At 42.4% G+C, this 19,756-nt stretch overlaps 1 protein-coding gene across 3 annotated transcripts in view; it reads left to right on the top strand.

Moving 5' to 3' along the window:
- The window catches only part of PRICKLE2 (prickle planar cell polarity protein 2), a 347,377-nt gene that overhangs the window by 198,757 nt on the left and 128,864 nt on the right, over positions 1-19,756 (top strand). The gene's annotated exons all lie outside the window — the stretch shown is intronic.

The following is a 19,756-nucleotide window of genomic DNA, read 5'->3' as shown; positions in this document are numbered from 1 at the left end:
CTTAGTGATGGGACATCATTACCAGATGACCATTATGCTCTTGTGTGTTGGATATTGGCTCAGGGGACATGATGGAAGCTTTTCCTGTTGGGAGCTTTTGAGGAAGGGGACCCTGGAAATAAGATAGAAAGTGGTTTGCCCATTTATTAGGCAATTTGAGACCAAGAAATACTTTGCTTGAAAGGATAAAAAGGAGTTGCATGTCAAAGTTTCTGCCTAAAGAAATCATTATCAAGAAACCAATGTGAATGATGTAGACAAATTAGCTGAGGTTCAGGGAATTATTTCTAGTGTGAAGTTGAATATTCATCTGGTATAGTGGGTTGTTAGAGAGAGAAGGAGAGGGGAGGCAAAGGGGGGAAGAGAGGAGGAAAGGGAGAGGGCGAGTGAGGTGGAGGAGAAGTGGTGTGTGCTCAGCTTTATATTGTAGTGATTTTAAAAATGGGTAAAGTTCTGTTACATAAGGTTTTGTGGAGGATGGTAAGACCTTGCAAGGTTTGTAGCCTGGATTCTGAAAACTAGAGAAAGACTGAAAAGTCTTCTGGGCTTTCCATTAAATGAAGGATAGATTCCATTGTCAGTCCAGGGCTAGTAAATACCCATGGAAACCCAAAGCCATTTTGATCTCAAAGGCTTTTTCCAGGGTTGCTTTTATCTGGGATATATTAGGATTGAAATGCCAGACTGTGAGTCCCAATTAAATTAATTTCCTTTATTAAAGACCACTTGTTGTCTAATTAAAGAAGCAATGATATCCTGCTTGGACTTTGTTCTGAAGCACTGACCAGATGGAGACTTCGATTTTCAGCCCAGATCAGCTGCTCACTTGTTTTGAGACCCTGGACCAGTCATTTAACCCCTTGACCTCACTGTTACACAAGTTAACATTGATTGAGCACCTTCAAATAGAACATACAAGACGCTCAGGAGTAGGTGCATCTTAGGGGAAGGAAGAGTTAAAGGAGGGAAGAGGGAGAGGTTGAATTTAACAGGAAGGAAAAGGAAATCTGGGGGAAGGATTTGGCCCTGGTGATATAAGGGAGAGAGGAAGAGAGCACTGATGATTGTTGCATTAGAGAGGGCACTGAACCTGGAGTCAGGATCAGAGTTCAAATCCCTACTTTACCTGTGTGACCTTGAGTAATCATTTATTCAGTCAACAAGCATTATTAGGTACCTACTATGTGCCAAGCACTGTACTAAGTGCTTGTGATACAAATACAAGCAAAAATAAAGACAGCCCTTGCCCTCAAGGAGCATTCTAATGGAAGACGACAACCCATAAAAGGCGAGATGGAAAAGGGGTTAGTGGTGGAGGTGCCCAAGCAGGGGCATAGGGTAATGAAGTCTGAAGAATGAGAATGGCTGATGCAAATGGAATTTCAAGGAAGAGCTTATCAATGACAAAGACAAAAATGAAATAATCTCTATGCTCAAGGACCTTGCAGTTGTTGGGAGGGGGTATGTAGCAATATATTGACATACACAAGATAAATATGGAATGATTCTTAACTGTGCAGAAGGACCCTTAATTGTGAAGTAGATCAGCAGCGAGGGGGCTGGAGTGCATCTTTAGAATACTTCTAACCAATGCGTCCATGGAAATGGGAATTTTGAAGTGGAACCAGAAATTTAAAAAGAAAAACAACTTAATAGGGACTTTGGGAGCTATAGGATCAGCCCCTTTGGAATGAGTGTTAATCTTCTGTCTCTAACTTGAGACTGAACTAGGATTGTAGAGAGAATTGTGAGCGTACATTCAGTGGAGCAGGAGAAACTGGGGTGAGAATGGAGGTGCCAGTCAGGGCACTTTACACGAGAACCAAAAATGGTATCTGTCAGGCTTCCAATGCCAAGGAGGTCTTGAGCAGCTGACATTTTCAAAAAGGCTAGGTGGGACAAGTTCAAACCAATCACAAACATTTGGATAAAGTATCGTTTATTTTTTTTTTTAAATAACACCTTCCTTGCAGAAATTACTATTATTTTGGCTTAAAAGAACAATTCCTCAGGCTCACTGTGCTGGCTTCAATTTAACTTTGTCTCCACTAACTTAGGCCTCTGAGACTGAGACCCACCAACCAACTAGTCAATCAGCAAACAATATTAAGTATTTACCATGTGCTGGGTACTTTGCTACATGCCAAGTTAGAGGACAAAAGTAAAATAGCCCAGCCTTCAAGGAGCTTACATTCTTTTTTCTTTTTCTTTCTTTCTGTTTTTTTTTTTTTAAGGCAATCAGGGTTAAGTGGCTTGCCCAGGGTCACACAGCTAGTAAGTGTCAAGTGTTTGGTCTGAGGCTGGATTTGAACTCAGGTCGTCCTGACTTCAGGGCCAGTGCTTTATCCACTGAGCCACCTGGCTGCCCCTAGGAGTTTACATTCAACAGGAAAGGAGGAACAGATTTCCTATGCTACAATGTTCTATTCTATCCAGTGGTTTTCAAGGATTTCTACGTTAGACAAGGACATTTTGCAGTTAGTTTAAAATATTTTGGCTGGTTGATTCAACAGTGCTATCTAGGTCTTAATTCTCACCTAGTTCACACCTCTGATTCAATAGAGAATTCTGATCTTTCTGTGAGTATTGAGGTAGGGATATGGAACACCCTTCTTAAAAAATGCAAAACAAATGAAAGGCAGTTTTCAGAAGGGAGAGAGAAGATCCAAGCAAAGTTTTCATGTAGTAGGTGGCAATTAAGCTGAATTTTGAAGGAAACCAGGGATTCCAGGAGGCAGTGGTGAAAAGGGAGAGCATTTTAGGAATGGAAGGGCAGTCATTTCAAAGGCACAGAGACAGGAAACAGAGAGCCACATGTGCTGAACAACGAGCATATGAGGAGCAGGAGAGTAAATTTGCAAAGGTAGGAAGGTGGCCAGATTGTAAAGAGATTTAATGCTAAACAATAGAATTTATATTTGATCCTAGAGGCAATAGAAGGCCACTGGAGTGCACTGAGCAAAGGAAGATGCCATGATAAGGCTTCTGGAAAAGCCCAAACTTAGCAGCTTTGTTGATGGGTTGGAGTGGGTAGATGTTTGAGGCAAGGAGACCAGGTAGGAGACATGTTGCAACAGCCAGCAGTCCAGGTAAGAGATGATGAGACTGAAATGAGGTCATGGTGGTGGCTGTTTCATATATTCCTTGTCCTTAAGAATGACGTTCTTAACTGAAGAATGCTCAGTGGTCTGTTTTAGCGAGGACCCCTCTGCTATCGGGAATAACCCACATAGTCCCTAAGCAAAAGTCAGAACTAGTTGGATTCAATGGAAAGAGCATTGGTTTGGAGTCAAAGGATATTGGTTTGAATCCCAGCTCTACAATTTGCTACCTGGGTGACCTTGAGCAAATGACTCCTTCTCTGGGCTTTGTAAAATGAGGGGATTGGATCAGATATCCTTCCTATCCTGGACAGATGAGCCTATGTGAACCTGTGAATTCTCAGGCGGGGTCTGCCAATTCATATGAGACCAAGCTGGATCTGACCTAGTGACATAGAACAGAAGGGAGGCCACCAAAGTGGAAACTGTCTCAAGGTACCCAATCCATCCCTCTCCATTGGCCCCTCGAAGGTCACATTTTCCCGAGATGTTGGGTTTCTTTAGAGGCACAGAACCTATTAGTGACTGCTGGTGGAACAGTAAAGCCATATGGACTGCGGTGACAGGGCAGGTGTTTCTGAGTCATCTCCTGAGTCCCTGGGTAAAAAGCTCCATATGAGTATGGAACAGGAAGAATGTTGGATGTGGTCCATGTACCATTCCAGCCTTTGAAATAATATGCCTTCTAATCCTGTGTTTGTCAGCCTTTCCCAGGCTGTGACAAACCCTTGACCTTGCTGGGACACCTGAAAAGTGCATCCCTCCCTATCACACACACTTTTGTCAAGCTGCATTCACAGGCCACTTCTGTCTCTTTTCACCATGGCCAGCTCCATTCTACCCTTTACCCACCAGTACAAGAAACTGGCATAGAGAACCAGAACAGTCCAAAGCAGCCAACAGATAACCTAAGTGGGCAGTCACAGAGCAGCCAAGGATGTTTCCGTGCAATGTTGGGACACATTGACTGGGACAGTGAGTGCCCTGGGCTGCAGATGAGGTAACTGTCTGGCCAGCCCTAGCCAGGCAGGCAGGGCTGCCTTCCTGAGAATGACTTGGTAATTATCTCTGACATTTTCAATTGGGAGATTAATTGCTACATCCATTACCACATTACTACCTCTGGCATCTCTTTCTGACTTTGTAACTTTCTTGAGATGACGGGACACTAGACAGAGCTATATGTGGGCCAGGATGTTTTGGTGGCACTGAGCCACCATAGTGGCAGGTGCTGGCTGGGATGACCATAGAGTCCTTTTCTTCTTGTAAGATGGCAGCTCAAACACGGTCTTCTGCATTGAGCTTTTCTTGATCCCCTCCAGCTGCTGGTGCCCTCCCTCCCAAACGTCCTTGTAAAAATGTAATTACTTTACATGTATTTGTGTGCCTGTATGCATTTATTAACTTTATGCTGTATATACACATATCTACTCTCTCTCTGTGTCTCTTTGTCTCTCTCTCTCTCTCTCTCTCTCTCTCTCTCTCTCTCTCTCTCTCTCTCTCTCTCATTTAGAATGAAAGCTTGTTGAGAGTAGGGATTCAAAACCTGGCAGGTAGTACATGCTTAATGAACACTTAATTGATTGACTGACATGATCATAATCACGAGGCAAAATCAGACAGTGTAGCAACTTCTAGAACCCGTGATTTCAAAATTAATGTTATAATACCAATATGGCAATGTTGAGGCCTCCCTGTCACTTCCAACAAATGTCACCTGGCCCTTCGTTCTGAAATTTTGCTTATCCCTAGAGGGCAGAGTTGGTACGTTGGGCTGAAGGAACAAAGTGGCAAATTTAAGTTGGGGTTGAAGATGGGGCTGAGGGACAGAGAATTTTTTTTTTTTAATAATTAGAGCTTTCAAAAAATGGAATGGGTTGCCCCAGGAGACAGTGAATTCCCCCTTGCTGCAGATCTCCAAACGAAAGCTGGATGACCAACTGTTAATGATGTCGTTGAGGGAATTCTTGTCAAATAGGGGTTGAACGAGATCTCCCCACTGAGGCTGTCTTCCAGCTCTGAGGTTCAGTGAGGTCAGGGACTAGATTGAAAATACGGACGTGTACACTTTGTGTTCTGTACACCCCAAATGGGGAAGAAGTAGCATTTCATGTCCACATGAGATCTTTCTCTTTCTTCAAACTCTTTGGTCTTATGATTATCTTAGCTTTCTAGTTCTTGCTTAATTACTCCGAATGTGTCACTGATTCATTTGAGAAGGCTTTGGATAGGTTCTCTTGCTGTCTGTGTTGCTTCGAGTACTTTACCTTAATCAATTTTACTATGGTATTTTCCAGTTGTTTCAGTGCTCTTCTTTGCTTTGTTCATTTTAAACCTTGTTAATTTCCTTTAAAAATTTTTCATGTGTTCATGTGTGTGTGTGTTTACCATTTATACGCTCTTTATCTTGGGCTTTTTTGGGGGATGAGGGGAAAGAGGAACCTAGCTCCCTTCAATTAGATCCTATTTAATATTGGGTGCCTAATCTATGTATCAGCACCTTGAGCTAGTTGTTCAGACTACAGAAACAAAAATGAAAGCCTTCTTACCCTTAAGGAGTTTATATTCTACTTGGCTCCCTTTGATCATTTCACTCCTCCATCTTCCCAACAGTAATTTTGTATCAAAATAAAGAGCAGAACCAAGGGAAAGAATGTGGTGAAAAAAATTAAATTACTATATACCCTTTGGGGTTATTCCTTGACGACATTTAGAGAGAGGCTTAGACAGCACTAGCCTTTTCCTCTATGGACATCAGAGGCCTCATCTGCAAATTAAGGAAGTTAGATTGCACCATCTCTTAAAGCCCCTACTATCTAGATGCTAGATCACGACTACTTCATCTTTGTCTTACCCTGGATCCCTTGGGAAGTCTGGTGATGCCTCTGGACCCGTTCCCAGAATTATTCTTAAAGATTCATAAAAGGAAATACATACAATTACAAAGGAAGTTAATTATATTGAAATACAGTTATCCAAAAATTTTTTTTAAAGTTTACTGACTCCAGGTTAAGAATGTTAGCCTAGAAGAAGGTGAGATAGCGCTAGGGACTTGGCACCCTTGGAGGCAGGAAGAGGAGGAAAAGAGCTCCCTCCATTCAACTCTGCCGCCTGAGTTTCACCAGAAATGAAACTAGAAAAGGATTGGATGCTTTCAGGTTTGGAAAATACTTATGTTGGCCAGAACTCTAGAGATTGTCTAACTTAGCATTCTTATTTTACAGCCAAGGAAAGAGATCATCTCATGGGGCCATAGATCTGTAGCTGGAAGGGGTTTCACTGGTCATCTCGTTCTTCAGCCCTTTTATTTTACAGATAAAGAAACTGAGGTCCAATGGCTTGTCCATGGTTACTCAGGTAGCAAGGGACAGACCTAATTCCTCTGATTCCAGATCCAGCTTTTTTTCCATCGTACCACCCACTCTGCTTCCCAGATTTACAACAGTCATCCTTCCATGTCCCTCCTTCCTCACTCTCCAAACACTCAGAACACCCAGTGTGCCACTGGACGATTTAGACTGGTGCAGTCAACGCACTGTCTGTATGATTACCATGGAGAGGACGAGCTGGGCTGACTGCAGCAAACAGAAAAGGAAGACTCTGTAATGTAAACGCTAACCCAGACAGTATAAAATAGGGAAAACAAGCCAAAAAACCGGCCTCTTGGCTAGCAGCCAAGCTATAGGCTAAAGTGGACTTTCAGGGCTGGTTAGTTTTACTGTAGAATAAATCGTTGCCCTGTAATGTAAATGGAAAATTAATTTGTGTAACTGATCAAAGGTTCAGATCTTTGTGAGACATACCATGAGATAAGATAAAGATTTATGAATGTCCTTCTTAGAGGCGGCATTTGCTTGTGGAGGAAGGGAACCCAGAGAAGAGGGTGGCAGAGAAGAGGGGATCTTTCCGAGGCAGGGAAAGAACCCAAGAAAAATATTGAATTAGAAATACAGGACTAGGTTTATTTAGCTTCAGTTGAGATGCAACATTTCAGCTAGACTGCTAGGGAGATGACATTAAATATGCCCTTTTCCTTCTTAAAAAAAAGCATCATTATTTAAACATTATTTATTTATTTGGCGGGTAGGGGGTAGGAAAAGGAAAGGCTGGCTCTGACTTCAGCTTGGAAAAGAAATCCAAAGGAAAGTTAGTTAATAGCGCCAGGCGAGATTTCTTATCAGCTGGTGGTGGTAGGTCTTTGAAATGAGTGCGACAGAATGATTAGGATCCTGTGTCTGCCAAACTGGGCTCTTCTTAAGGACAGAACAGCAGCATGGCATACTGGGAAGAAGGCTGGATTTTGGAGCTAGAAGACCTGGGCTTGAAATCCTAGTTCTGATCCAGAGCAAATCCCTTCATTTTCTGTGCCTCCATTTTCTAATCTGGTAAATTCCAGGGGCTGGACTAGAAGGGCCTGGTATACATCAATGACCTTGTGATACTGCCCTCCCCACCCCCTGAAGAGGTAGGTGAAAGGAGGAATCTGTAGCTCTTGGAGAAGGGGCGCTGCTTAAGTGAACTTCACTCCATTTGGGCCTTGGCAAAGTCAGGTCTTAGAAGTATTATTCTAGAACTGTAAGGTACTGGACTAACACTGGCCTTTTCCAGAAGAAGAAACCCAACCCCAAGGGAGTTAAGTGACTTGCCTGATTTGAATCCAGGTCCTCTATTCCAGAGCATAAATTCTTAAGGAGGGGAGGGGTGTCAGTCTGCGAACTTTTTTCTCAATCTTTTGATAACTGTATTTCAATATAATTGGTTTCCTTTATAATCCCATATTTTTATTTTATGTATTTAAAAGCATTATTCTGAAGAAAGGTCCACAGGTTTCCCCAAAGTTGAGGGAGGGGAGCAGGGTCCATGATACCCCAAAATTTTTATTTCAGGTTTTCAGTTCTAGTGTCAATCAAGTAGCAGTTATTAGGTACTTACTATGTGCTAGGTACCATGCTAGCTGCTAGGATCACAAATTAAAAAAAAAAATAAAGAGGACCTGCCTGGCCCTAGGGAGCTTACATTCTACTGAATGTGTCCATAAAAACGATTCTTACCCAGTAGCCTAGCTGGCATGCTCTATGTACATCCAGGGAGAAGGATGCTTCAGTTAGTTTTTCAAGGTGCCATAATTTTCTTGGAGTGAGTTCTCCCTGCACACCACAGTGAAACATTGGAGAAGTATTTTAGTGGAAGAATAAAAATACTATCATAGTATTTATTAAATTTGATATCAGTTTTTCAAAATGCTTTTACATTTGTCTATACCTAGTGATATCTTCACAACAACCCAGTGAGTTAAGTTGGGCAAGTATTTGCCTCACTATTTCGTCAAAGCATCCATCCCTTGACTCACTTCTCAAAGAGGCCTATTCACTGAATGAGTGTTACCTCACTCAAAGTGAGAATCTGAAAAGGCCTTGGCTTAAAAGGGCCAGAGTGTCCCACTGCATCCTGGGCCATCTCCAAGTCATCCTGATGAATGCCTGGCCACTGGAGCCAGATGGCTCTGGAGGAGAAGGTGAGGCTGGTGACCTTGCACAGCCCTCCCTCACTCAAATCAAAATCAATTGCAAGTCATGTCATCATCTCCTTGATGTCATGGTCCTCTTCACGAATGAAGGACAAAAACACAAATGGTCAATGAAGAAGTTCCTCCCGAGTAACTTTCCCCAGTCAGTCAACAAGCATTTATTAAGCATGGGAGCCTCTTGACTGTGTCCAGTGCTTCATCTTTGGACTTTTATTTTTTTCCCAATTAACACGCATTTTCTCTTTCCTTCCCATCCCATTCCTTCCCAAATTGGAAAGAGAAAAAGAAAAACAAAACCCTTATACCACAGACGCATAGTCAAACAAAACAAATCTCTCTTGGTAAGTGAATAGCATGATTTCTTTGTTAAAATTTTAATTTTATTTTAAAATTAAAAACAATTTTTTTCTCATTCCAATTTAAAAGAAAGTTGTGGTTAAATCATCAAGCAGTTATTTAGTGCTTGCTGTGTGTGAGGTACTTTGCTGAGAGCTAGGGATACAAATTCAAGCTGAAAGAAAGAGAATCCCTGCCCTCAAGGAGCTTATATTCTAATGGGTACACAGAAAAGGAGTGGGCATAAGAGAGAAAGTCTGGAAGATCTGGAGTAGAACCTGGAGAAGAATAGAGACATGGTTGGCCTAGATGTCCTCTTTAAAATAGAGATTTTGTGGAGGAACCAACCAATCAGAGGGAGAGGCTGCAAGGGTGGTGGTACTTCCAGGTTGAAGAAATTTCTATGTTATATTTGAGAAGGTCAAGAGAGCAGCGTGGAGAGAAATGAAAGAGAGAGAAGAGAAAAACAGAATCCCTGTAATAAATATTCATTGTCAAGCAAAACAAATCCTACATTACCCATGTCCAGAAATGTGTGTGTGTGTCTCATTCTGTACATCCAGTCCATCACTTCTCTATCAGGAGAGGGGTAGAATCATAGTGGTGAGGGCATGGATCGGAGTTCTCAAGTCTTTCAAAGTTGTTTGTCTTTACAGTGTTTCACTGGATACATTGTTCTCCTGGTTCTGCTCACTTCTCTCTGCATCAGTCCATACAAGTCTTCCCAAGTTTCTCTGAAACTCTCCCTTTCACAATATTCTATTCCATTCCTACACTATAATTTAGTTAGCCAGTCCCCAGTTAATGGGCACCCATTCATTTCTGGTTTTTTGCTGCCATCAGAAGAGCTGCTAATTAGCATTTTTGTGCATAGGGAACCCTTTCTTGTTTCTTTGGTCTCTTGGGCCTAATATGGGTTTGCAGAGTTTAGTGACAATGTTATTGAAATTCTGGGAAAATCTCGATTCTTATTGAGAAAATTCCGTGGGATTGTGGCCAGGCCACGAATGTATTATAATGTAAAGATAGGTTCTGGCTCTGAAATATTTACCAGGTCTTCTCTCTCTTGCTCCCTGGGGTCACATCATTGCTAAGTCCAATGAAGGTGGCTGACTGTTTAAATCATGTAGAACATGGTACCACAGAACTGGTACACAGGTGCCTTATAACTATTTTAGATGTCAGTGAGTGTCAAGGGACATTAAAAATAATTCTAGGATATATTTTCCATGCTTATCTGAGGTACTATATGTTCTCAAGTGTTTTCTCTCTCTCTCTCTCTCTCTCTCTCTCTCTCTCTCTCTCTCTCTCTCCCCCCCCTCCTCTCTCCTCTCTCCCTGTCCCTCTCCCTCCCTCCTCCTATCTCCCTCTCTCCCCTCATCTCCCCTCTTCTTCCTCTTCCCTTTTTCTCTTTCCTTTCCCCTCTGGTCTGACTTTTCTTTTTTCCCCACTCTACTTGACTTTTTTGGGTCTGAATCTGATCTGGTGACTCATGGAGGCTAATTGTCCAACCTAACGTAGCCTGGTTTGTAGTGACTGAGCCTTAGTCACATCGACTTCTGAGATGTTTGGCCCAATTTCCAGAAGGTAAAGTGTGCACAGCCAAGTCCAATGGAGAGAGTGCTGGATTTGGAGTCAAGAAAACCTGGATTTCGGCTTTGATCCTTCCTAGCTGTGTCCCACTGGGCAAGTCACTTAACTTGCCTCACTTCAGTTTCTGTATCAGTAAAATGGAGATAATGACACCTGTCTTGCCAGGTGGTTGTGAGGTTCAGATTAAACGCATATGTGAAACACTTTGCAAAATTTAGACTTTGAAGTATATATGGGTTCAGTTCCTTTTATTATTATTGTGGATAGAAGGCAGCAGTGAAGAAGAGAAAGGCCTTTCTGTGGCCTCCCCTACAGCCCAGGACCACCTGATACTTCCCAGGTAGGTCAGTCAATAGAAGGGAAGAGGGAGACAGAAGGACAAAGCCTAGAAATGTCTCTGGTGGCAGAGGTGAGTGGAACCTCAAGAAATCATCCCATCCTTTCCATTTGGCTCTAAATCTCCCTTCTTTTCCTAGGGTCATTGTTGTGCTCCTCTGTCTTATAAAACTGGGGTTTTTCTTTTACTTGAGGAAACTCAATGTTTTCTTTCAGATGTTATTTCTTCAGTCCTCTGGTCCTTCTGGCGGTAGCAAGAAGAGCCCCATTTTATGGGAGTAGTCATTAAGGCCCTGCATGGACTGTAGAGTAGGATGTCAAAGCTGGTTTCCTCAAGTGGTGGTCCTGTTGTGGGGGGAGTATATAAAATCTTAGAGTTGAAAGATTCCAGAGAGACTGTATAGTATGGCCCCTCCCTGAAGGATGAATCCCTTCCATTGATATGCTAGAAGAGTGGTCAGTCATCTTTGACATGTATACCTCCAATGATGAACAACTCACTACCTTTCAAGGTTATACATTCCATTTTGTTGTTAGGAGGTTCTGCTTTATACTGTGCTTAAGGCTGCTTCCATCTTGAGGGAAACCCTTCCAAACATTGAGTCAGAAAATTGAAGCTTAAGGGGTGATGGCTAGGGGGATAGGAGAGGGGCTTTTGTCCCACTGAATTCCTGGTTTGGGAGAGTGTGCCATCTGAACTGATTTGGAAGGCATTTCTCTAAATAGGGCCTGCCTGCTAAATGTAGGTCACATTTACTGTTTTAATAATGATACCTTACATTTATAAAGTACTGCATAATTTTCAAAGCACATGACCATTTCTTCTCTTATTAGTTCCTCAGATTTTATTTCATTAGTTCTTTGTGAGGTTTACTAGAAATAGGTATTTTGAGCCCCATTTTATAGATGAGGAAACTGAGATTTGGAAAGGAGAGAACAGCCTACTCTAGTGGAAGAAGGGCTGGGAATCAGGAGACCTGGGTTTGACATCCAATGTTGCTATGGATTTCCTACATAGCTCGGACAAGCCTATATGATGTCTCTGAGGCTCGGTTCCTTTATCTATCAAAGGAAGGCAAGACACGTGTGCTGAAGTCAGAGGGCCTGGGTTCCAATTCTGCTTCTGACATCTGTTTGACTTTTGATAAGGCACCTAATCTCCTTGGGCCTCAGTTTACTCATCTGTAAAATGAGAGTTTTGTTGAGATCCCTTGACCCTGGGCGTTCTGTTGGGGAGCGGTGAGCCAGGTTGCGTGCCTTTCTGCCCAGTGGGCTGTCCCCTCCTTTTCGCCATAGTGAGCTGCTTCTCTTGTGTATGTCCCCACATTGGCTGGGTTCCTAGCATCTCTCCTTCCCGTGCCCACTCCAGCTGTATTCTGTTGAGTGCTAAGGGACCCTTTGCCAGGATTCCGCTCCAAAGCAGGATTTTGACTTCATGCTCTGAGTGCCATTTAAGGACAATGGTATGCAGCTCTTGGCTGATGAGTCAGAAGCTGGCTACCACATTCTTTGTGGAGCGAGACGCCTGACATGAGGTGCCCCTCTCCCAAGCCTCATGGGAGGAGGGACTCTCAAGAATTCACAAAGGCAACGGGAGCTGGTGTTCAGATGGGCCAGTTGCTTCATGACCTTTATGGGTCCCTGCTATTATGCCTGCTTGCCAATGTCACCTTGGGCAGAAAAAATAATTAGCAGTGTGTTCAAAACTCCTGTACTGTCAGTAAATCAGTAAGGCCTCATTTGGGGGGAAGGATAATGTTCATGAAGGTCTATTCCAAACATTACAAACTGTCAATTAGCCAGATGGCCTTAAAGGTCACCCCTACCTTCTTCCCCAACTCTGGTAGCCCAAAGGCAGTGTTTCTCAAGATCCCTAAGCATTGGGGCATCTGGAAAACCCCTGGAATTTTGAAGTGGCTATGAACATCTCCCTCCTTCAGCTGTTGGGGCCTCTTGATGGCTTTGGTTTTTTTCTGTTCTACGTTAGAGTTAATTTTACAAGCTCTTCTAAAGGGAAGTGCGTTTCTAGTGCATAATTAAAGCTCTCCTACTGCCTAATTTGGGACTGGAGTTTCTCGTTCTGATGCCTATAATTTGCCCTTTGTTTTTGAATTTTGGCATCACGCTTGGACTCCCAGGACCATTTTCTGAGCAAGATGGTGGCAAAAAGCGCATCTCCAAAGAAGGATGGAATCCATCCAGAGAAAGCTCCACCCTGAGAGCACCAAATAGTGACCAGAGCTTGGAATGGGAAGGAACAGTCAAACCCAAGCATCTCTGAACAAGAATCTTCCCAGTATCATCTCTGTTTGCAGAAGGGAAATCTAATTATAAAGTCAGATGGCCAGCATCTTGCTCAAGCAGCCATTTTGACATGGATACCAGAAGCATGAATCTTTAGCAATATGCTAAAGTCATTAGTGGGCATCTAGGTGGTACTGTGGATGGAGTGCCAGGCCTGGAGTCAGGAAGACTCATCTTCCTGAGTTCAAAATGGCCTCAGACACTTCTTAGCTGTGTGACCCTGGGCAAGTCACTTCACCCTGTTTGTCTCAGTTTACTCATCTGTAAAATGAGCTAGAGAAGGAAATGGCAAACCACTTTAGTATCTCTGCCAAGAAGACCCCAGCTGAGGTCACAGAGAGTCAGACGTGAGTGAAATGACAACAAAGTCATTAGTAAAGTCTTGTGACTCTAGAATGGGTTAAATGTAACCAGTGCAGGTTGAATTTTTGAGTTTGCCATTTTGGAACTATTGGGATACCATGAGATCACAGACCAAGAGTGAGAGGAAACCTGAAAGGCCATTTAGGCCAAACCCCTCATTTTATAGATGAAGGAGCAGAGCGGTGTGATGACTTTACTAAAGTATGTCAGTGTAATAGACCTTCAGAGGTAGGAACAATCTCCATGACCATCTAGTCTAACCCATGCTTGAACAAGAATCCCTTTTAGGACACATCCAACAAGTAGGTACCCTACCTTTGTTTGAAGATCTCCAATGAGGGGGACCCCCCACTCACTCCTGACGCATCCCATTTCCCTTTGGGATAGCTCTAATGCTTAGGTTTTCTTGATGGTAAATCTAAATTTGCCTTAATATCTTATCCTCATTGCTCCTGGTCCTGACCTTTGAGGGCTAAACCCCCTTCTGTGACAGCCCTTGAAGACTGTTACTATACCGCCCCTGGATATCCCCTCTCCAAGCTAAGCATCCCCACTTCTTTCATCTCATGGCCCTGTAGAATCCTGCTTGCCCTGGTATGTTAGGAAGTGACCTTCAGGTACTTTGGGACAAATGGATGTTCGAACCCAGGTCGTCTGCTTCTCAATCCTGCAGTTTCCACAGTACACACCCTCTCCAACATACTAAGCCATTTGCAGTCCACCTACAATGGTCATTTAGAGTGAAAATTGCTTGATGAGAAAGCTGGCACAGAGGGGATATAGGGAAGTTCTCTGAGCAAGTTGAATGGCATTTACCTGTTTTTCCTGTGGAAAAACTCACCATATCAAGCCTGCACTGTTGATGTGGGACCTCTCTCTGCATTACTTTTAGGGTAATTCCATGTCACCAATGAGAGAATTAGGAGGGAGGCTTGAGGTGGGAGGATCTTCATGGAGGAAGGGAAGGAGGGAGGAAGGGAAGAAGGAAAGAAAGAAGGAAGAGAGGGAAGAAAAAAGGGAAGAAGGAAGGAAAGGAAGGAGGAAGGAAATAAAAAACAATGTGACCCTGCTTCTTCAACTTGAAGGATAAAAAGACTAGGGTGGCTTGTTCTCAGAACAAGTTAACGTAGAGAGAATTCAGGTGTCCGCTTGCTGTTTAATGAAAATTAGTAATTACAAGAAGCTGCTATGTCAAGTGGCATATTATCTTTGTCTTAGATAAAGCTGATATTTGCTGGGATATCATGTGGTTTTAATGATATTTTCATGGATATTTGTAACAATAAACAAGTTTTGTTCATTGTTGCTTTAGAAAACAACAGTCTTCTCCTGGAGGGGTGGGGGAAGACTGGAGTAGCAATTTTTTTTTTTTTATTTGCACAGTCCTCTCATGTTCCAGGTTCTTTCTCTTTTGACTCAACAGGTTTAACAGAGGAAAATTTTAAATAAGAGGGTTGGGGTTTGGGGGTGGGGCAGAGGAGGCTCATTTAAAGTTTGATGAATAAGAATATTGAGTCTAATAGAATATTGCTAACGCATGAAATCCATTCTAAAGCACCACAGATTCAGACTCACAAGACCTCAGAGTTGGCAGGACCTCTGAGGTTATCTGGTCCAGCCTGTACCTGATGGCGAATCTCCTTCACAATATTTCCAACAAGTGCTCATTCACTTTCAGCCTTTTCTTGAACACTTCTAGTCACAGGGAACTCACTATCTCCTGAAACCTCCCATTCCACTTTAGGATTGCTCTGATTTTTAGAAAACGCTTGCTGACAATGAGCCAGAATTTGACTTTTTATAGCTTCCCTTGGCTGCTCTCAGTTCTTTCCTTTGGGACCGAGTGGAACAAATCTCTTCCCTCTTTTTCATTATAGTCCTTTAAATACTTAATGGTCTCTTTATCACCCCACCCCACCCCCACCTAAGTCTTCTCTTCTCCTGACTCCTGCCCTCGGCTCCTTCATCTGAGCATCTCATGCCATGAATTGAGGCCCTTCAACCATCCTTTGTCTTCCTCCCTACCAACCTCCTTTGGCCAGGTCCTTCCAAGCCTCAAGGGCTTCAGGTATGGGCCAGGTTTGTTTGCTCTTAAAGGAGCACCCTAGTTAAGCCCTTAGAGATTCTCCAAGAGGTTGGTTTTGACTTCTGGAGTCTCGGCTACTGTTCAAAGCCATCTACCAAGTTGCAGAGAGATCGCTGTTGGCATCTTACTAGGAACAAGCACCCATGACAAGAAGATCATGGATCCCTGGAATATTCAAATTAATGACTCCTAAAAGCAATCGGATGAAAATTCTTACTTCTTAGATGACTGTTCTGGTATGGTGTAGATAACAGCTATTGTGTCACCTTGACAAATCCCTTTACCTATGTGTTTGGCATCTATAAAGTAGAAATGGTCAGAAAATAATAAATCTGAGCAGATCTGAGAAAACCATTGTGGTACACTCAAAAGCGTCGAAGGACCTGGATTCAAATTCCGCTTCTGGCACTATCGGTGTGACGTTGGGGTAATTGCATAACTTCTTTGTGCCTCTGTTTCCTCATCTGTAAAATGAGGGGGTTGGACATGAAGCCTCTCCAATCCCTTCCAGCTCTAAATCTATGATCCTTTGATCCCATGACCTCAAAAAATCTTCATGTTTAACCCCCAGACTTCACATGGCTTCATGTAAACAGAGACACTGAACTAGCAATTATCAACCTCTTTGTACCTAGGACTGATTTTTACCTCTCTATTTCTCAGTCTCTCTCAGTCTTCCTCTCTCCCTTACCCTTTCTTTGTCCCTTTCTCTGTCTTGTATGCTACTACCCCTTCCTGAAAATGCCCTATAGACCATGGGTCTTTTTTTTGTTGGTGGTGCTAATTTGTTTGAAATTAGAGTGAATTAGCTTCTTAGAGACACTTCTGAGACTGATAATATTCCTTCAGATAAATGGAGTCCTTGGGGTGTCAGGGACAGTGAAACAGAAGGGACTTCAAGACATCTTTCTGATTATCCTCTTGTTTTCTAATTAGAACTGGCACTATTCATTACAGATGTTCCACATTTTCCCTTTGTTGTCCATTCCTGCATCAACTGTCCAAAATTCATCCTAATGTCCAACTGGAATTCTTTTTGGATTTGGTCAGAACTTACTTCCTCTCGTTTTCCTACTTGGACATGGAGAAAGGCATTTTGGGGTCTTCACCCCAAAACCTTTTCAGCTGTTGAGAGAGAATGAAGTTGCTAGCCCTTTGCCTTCTCTCCTCTAAGCTAACTAGCCCTGATTCTGTAACTTTTTTTCATAATCCTCTATTTAGGTACTTACTAATACAGAATATAGTAAGAGGATTATTTACTAGCTCTTGCATGTCATATTTTAACACCCAGCTTTATAATGCAAGTTTTCCCTCCCTCAACTTTTTTTTTTAACCATAGTGCTGGCCTTTTGATTTATCTTTATAGGGACCTGCGATCCCTGGGTCTTTTAATGCTACATTTGTGCTTCAGTGGTCCTTCCTTGTCTTCATGCTATCTTCCCCACTTGGAATGTGCTCTCCATCTTCCCATCTTCACTTACATGAATCCTATCTGTCCTTCAAGGCCCAGTACAAATGTCATCTCCTCTGTGAAGCCTTCTCCAGCCACCCATTCTAGAAGTAAACTCTCCTTTCCTCTGAGGCTCTGTAGTATTTTTTATCTCTCATGGCACTATTGATGTATTGCCTACATATGTTCTGTTTCCCCTTCTGTTGTTGTTAAGTTGTTTCAGTCTCGTCTGACTGACTCTTTGTGACTTGATTTGGGGTTTTCTTGGCAAAGATACTAGAGTGGTTTGCCATTTCCTTCTCCAGCTAGTTTTACAGATGAGAAGCTGAGGCAAACAGGCTTCAATGACTTGGCCGGGGTCACACAGCTACTAAGTTTCTGAGGCTAGATTTGAACTCAAGTTCTCCTGGCTCCAGGGCCAGTGCTCTATCTACTATTCTACCCTCTGTTTCCCCTACCACATTGTTACATTCCATAAGGTCAGCAATGGCTGTTCCTTATACATCTTTGTATCCTTCATAGTACCTTGTACCTAGTAGGCGTTCAACATGTGATCATCCTGTATTTAAGCACCAATAGATCTTTGATCTCATCAATGTGGATGCTTGCCTTGGTTGTCCCATGCGCAACTCTGGTCCGTGTCTTCCCACAGATCTATTTCAATGGTGGATCTGTCCAGTGTTCTGTGGGCCTTTGTCCTACATTTATGTTGTGGTTTTTATCTGTAAGTCTCTTCTCTCCTGTAATCATTATTGTTTGATTTTAATCCAAAAATCTTTGATTTGCCCCTCAGCAAATTTGCAGGCTTTACACACACACACACACACACACACACACACACACACACACACACGCGCGCGCGCGCGCACACACACACACACACACAAACACACACACACACACAGGCACTCATGCATCCTTATGATTCCCCCTCCCCCAATTTGTCAAAGTTATTTAGAATTCTGTTCCTATCAATCAAGTTGCTAGCAGTCAACCCTACTTAACAGAGTATCAGCTTTGAATCTGATAAAACCTTTTTTCTTCCTTTGGCCATCACCAACTGTCTGGAACAGTGCGAACTCCAGGATGAGAACGGTTACCACAAGGAAATGTTGACAAAGGGATTTTGACCTTAATAATGTGAGGTGTTATGCAAAGGATCAGCTGACTCTTTTCTCATATAGCTGAGTGCACAGTCATGGCATCAGAAGGGATTTCAGGAAGTCGTCTTGATTTTCCCCTTGCTTCTCATTAGAAGTGACTCTAGTTCATCAAAGAACCTTTATGTTGTCTCTCTTCCCAAAAACATCCTACAGAGAAAAGAAAAGCCCCCACAGGTGCATCCTACCAACCCAGAAAGGATTTGACTATTACTGATCAGTCACCCTGGGACCAGCTAGAAGTTAGCCACCGTCGGGGAAGCGTTTTGGCCACAGAAACTCATTACATTTAATAATAAAGATAAGAATTTTACATAGCGATGTAAAGTAACTTCCATCATATTAGTTCACCAGAGTCTCTCCAAAACCTTGAGAAGCCAGTACCACAGGCATTATTATGCCCATTTTTGTAGATGAGAAGACTGAGGTTCCAAAGGGTTGGTTGTCAGAGGCAGAATTCAAACCCAGGTCTTCTTGACTTCAAGTTCAGCATTCTAACAACAACCCCATGTTGGTTCTCCAAATGTCTACAGAGGTTTCTCCATGTCACAATCTGAATCTGGACAGGGAGTACCCCCAGTAATGGAATCGTGGATCCTTTAGATAATGTAGCAAGAATGACCATTGGGTCAGGCCTTTTTACCTCTACAGACAAGACCACTTTATACTGTCCCTAATAGATGGCGATCCTTCTCATTCTTAAAATTTTCTAATGGCATATCTATATCAATGTATTTATTTTATGTTTATTTATATATAATTTTATGTTTATATTTTTATATATTTATATACACACTAATAGATATGTATATGTCTGTAGAGTGTGTAGCACCTTATGTTGTTCAAAGTGCTTTTATACACATTATCTTACCCTAGTAAGTTTATAATGTAGCTAGAGTAGGTTGTGTGATGTCTATTTTGCTTCTGAGGAAATTCAAGTAAATTCATCAGGGAGTTTGAGCCAGAAGGAACCTTAGGGATCATCTTGTCCAAGACCTTTGTTTTAAAGATGAGGAAATTGAGAAGGAGATAGATGAAGTGATTTGCCCAAAGTAGCCCAGGTCCTAAATGTCAGAGGCAGGCTTTGAACCCAGGTCCTCAGATTGAAAATCCAGAGTTCTTTTGATTGGGCTTTGCTATGACTTGCTCAAAGTTAAGCATCCAGTTTGTGACTTGTGTCCCACCACCGCACTGGTCCATCACTGACCTGAAGAAGTAACATTTGTCATTGAGGTAGATAAGATAATAAAGGTCATTCTTTCACCACCACCCCCAACATCTGAGTTATGTGAGCAATAAAGGTTAAAGTAATGTATTACTCATCTTCTTATATTGTTATAGTCTATTTCTGTGAGTGAAAAGTTATTCCAGGTCCAAATACTAAAGGGCTTCTGTGAACTGGAGAGAAGTTATTAAAGCATTCTTAATACAATTACATGTAACAAAAGGCATCATTTAACTTCCCCACATGGAACAAAAAAAGTCATTTGAAGCATCACA

The sequence above is a fragment of the Vombatus ursinus genome, unplaced genomic scaffold, assembly GCF_900497805.2.
Source record: "Vombatus ursinus unplaced genomic scaffold, bare-nosed wombat genome assembly UNPS02014773.1, whole genome shotgun sequence".
Lineage (NCBI taxonomy): Eukaryota > Metazoa > Chordata > Mammalia > Diprotodontia > Vombatidae > Vombatus > Vombatus ursinus.
Note: the sequence above shows the minus strand (reverse complement) of the source record. Positions and strands in the feature narration are given on the sequence as shown.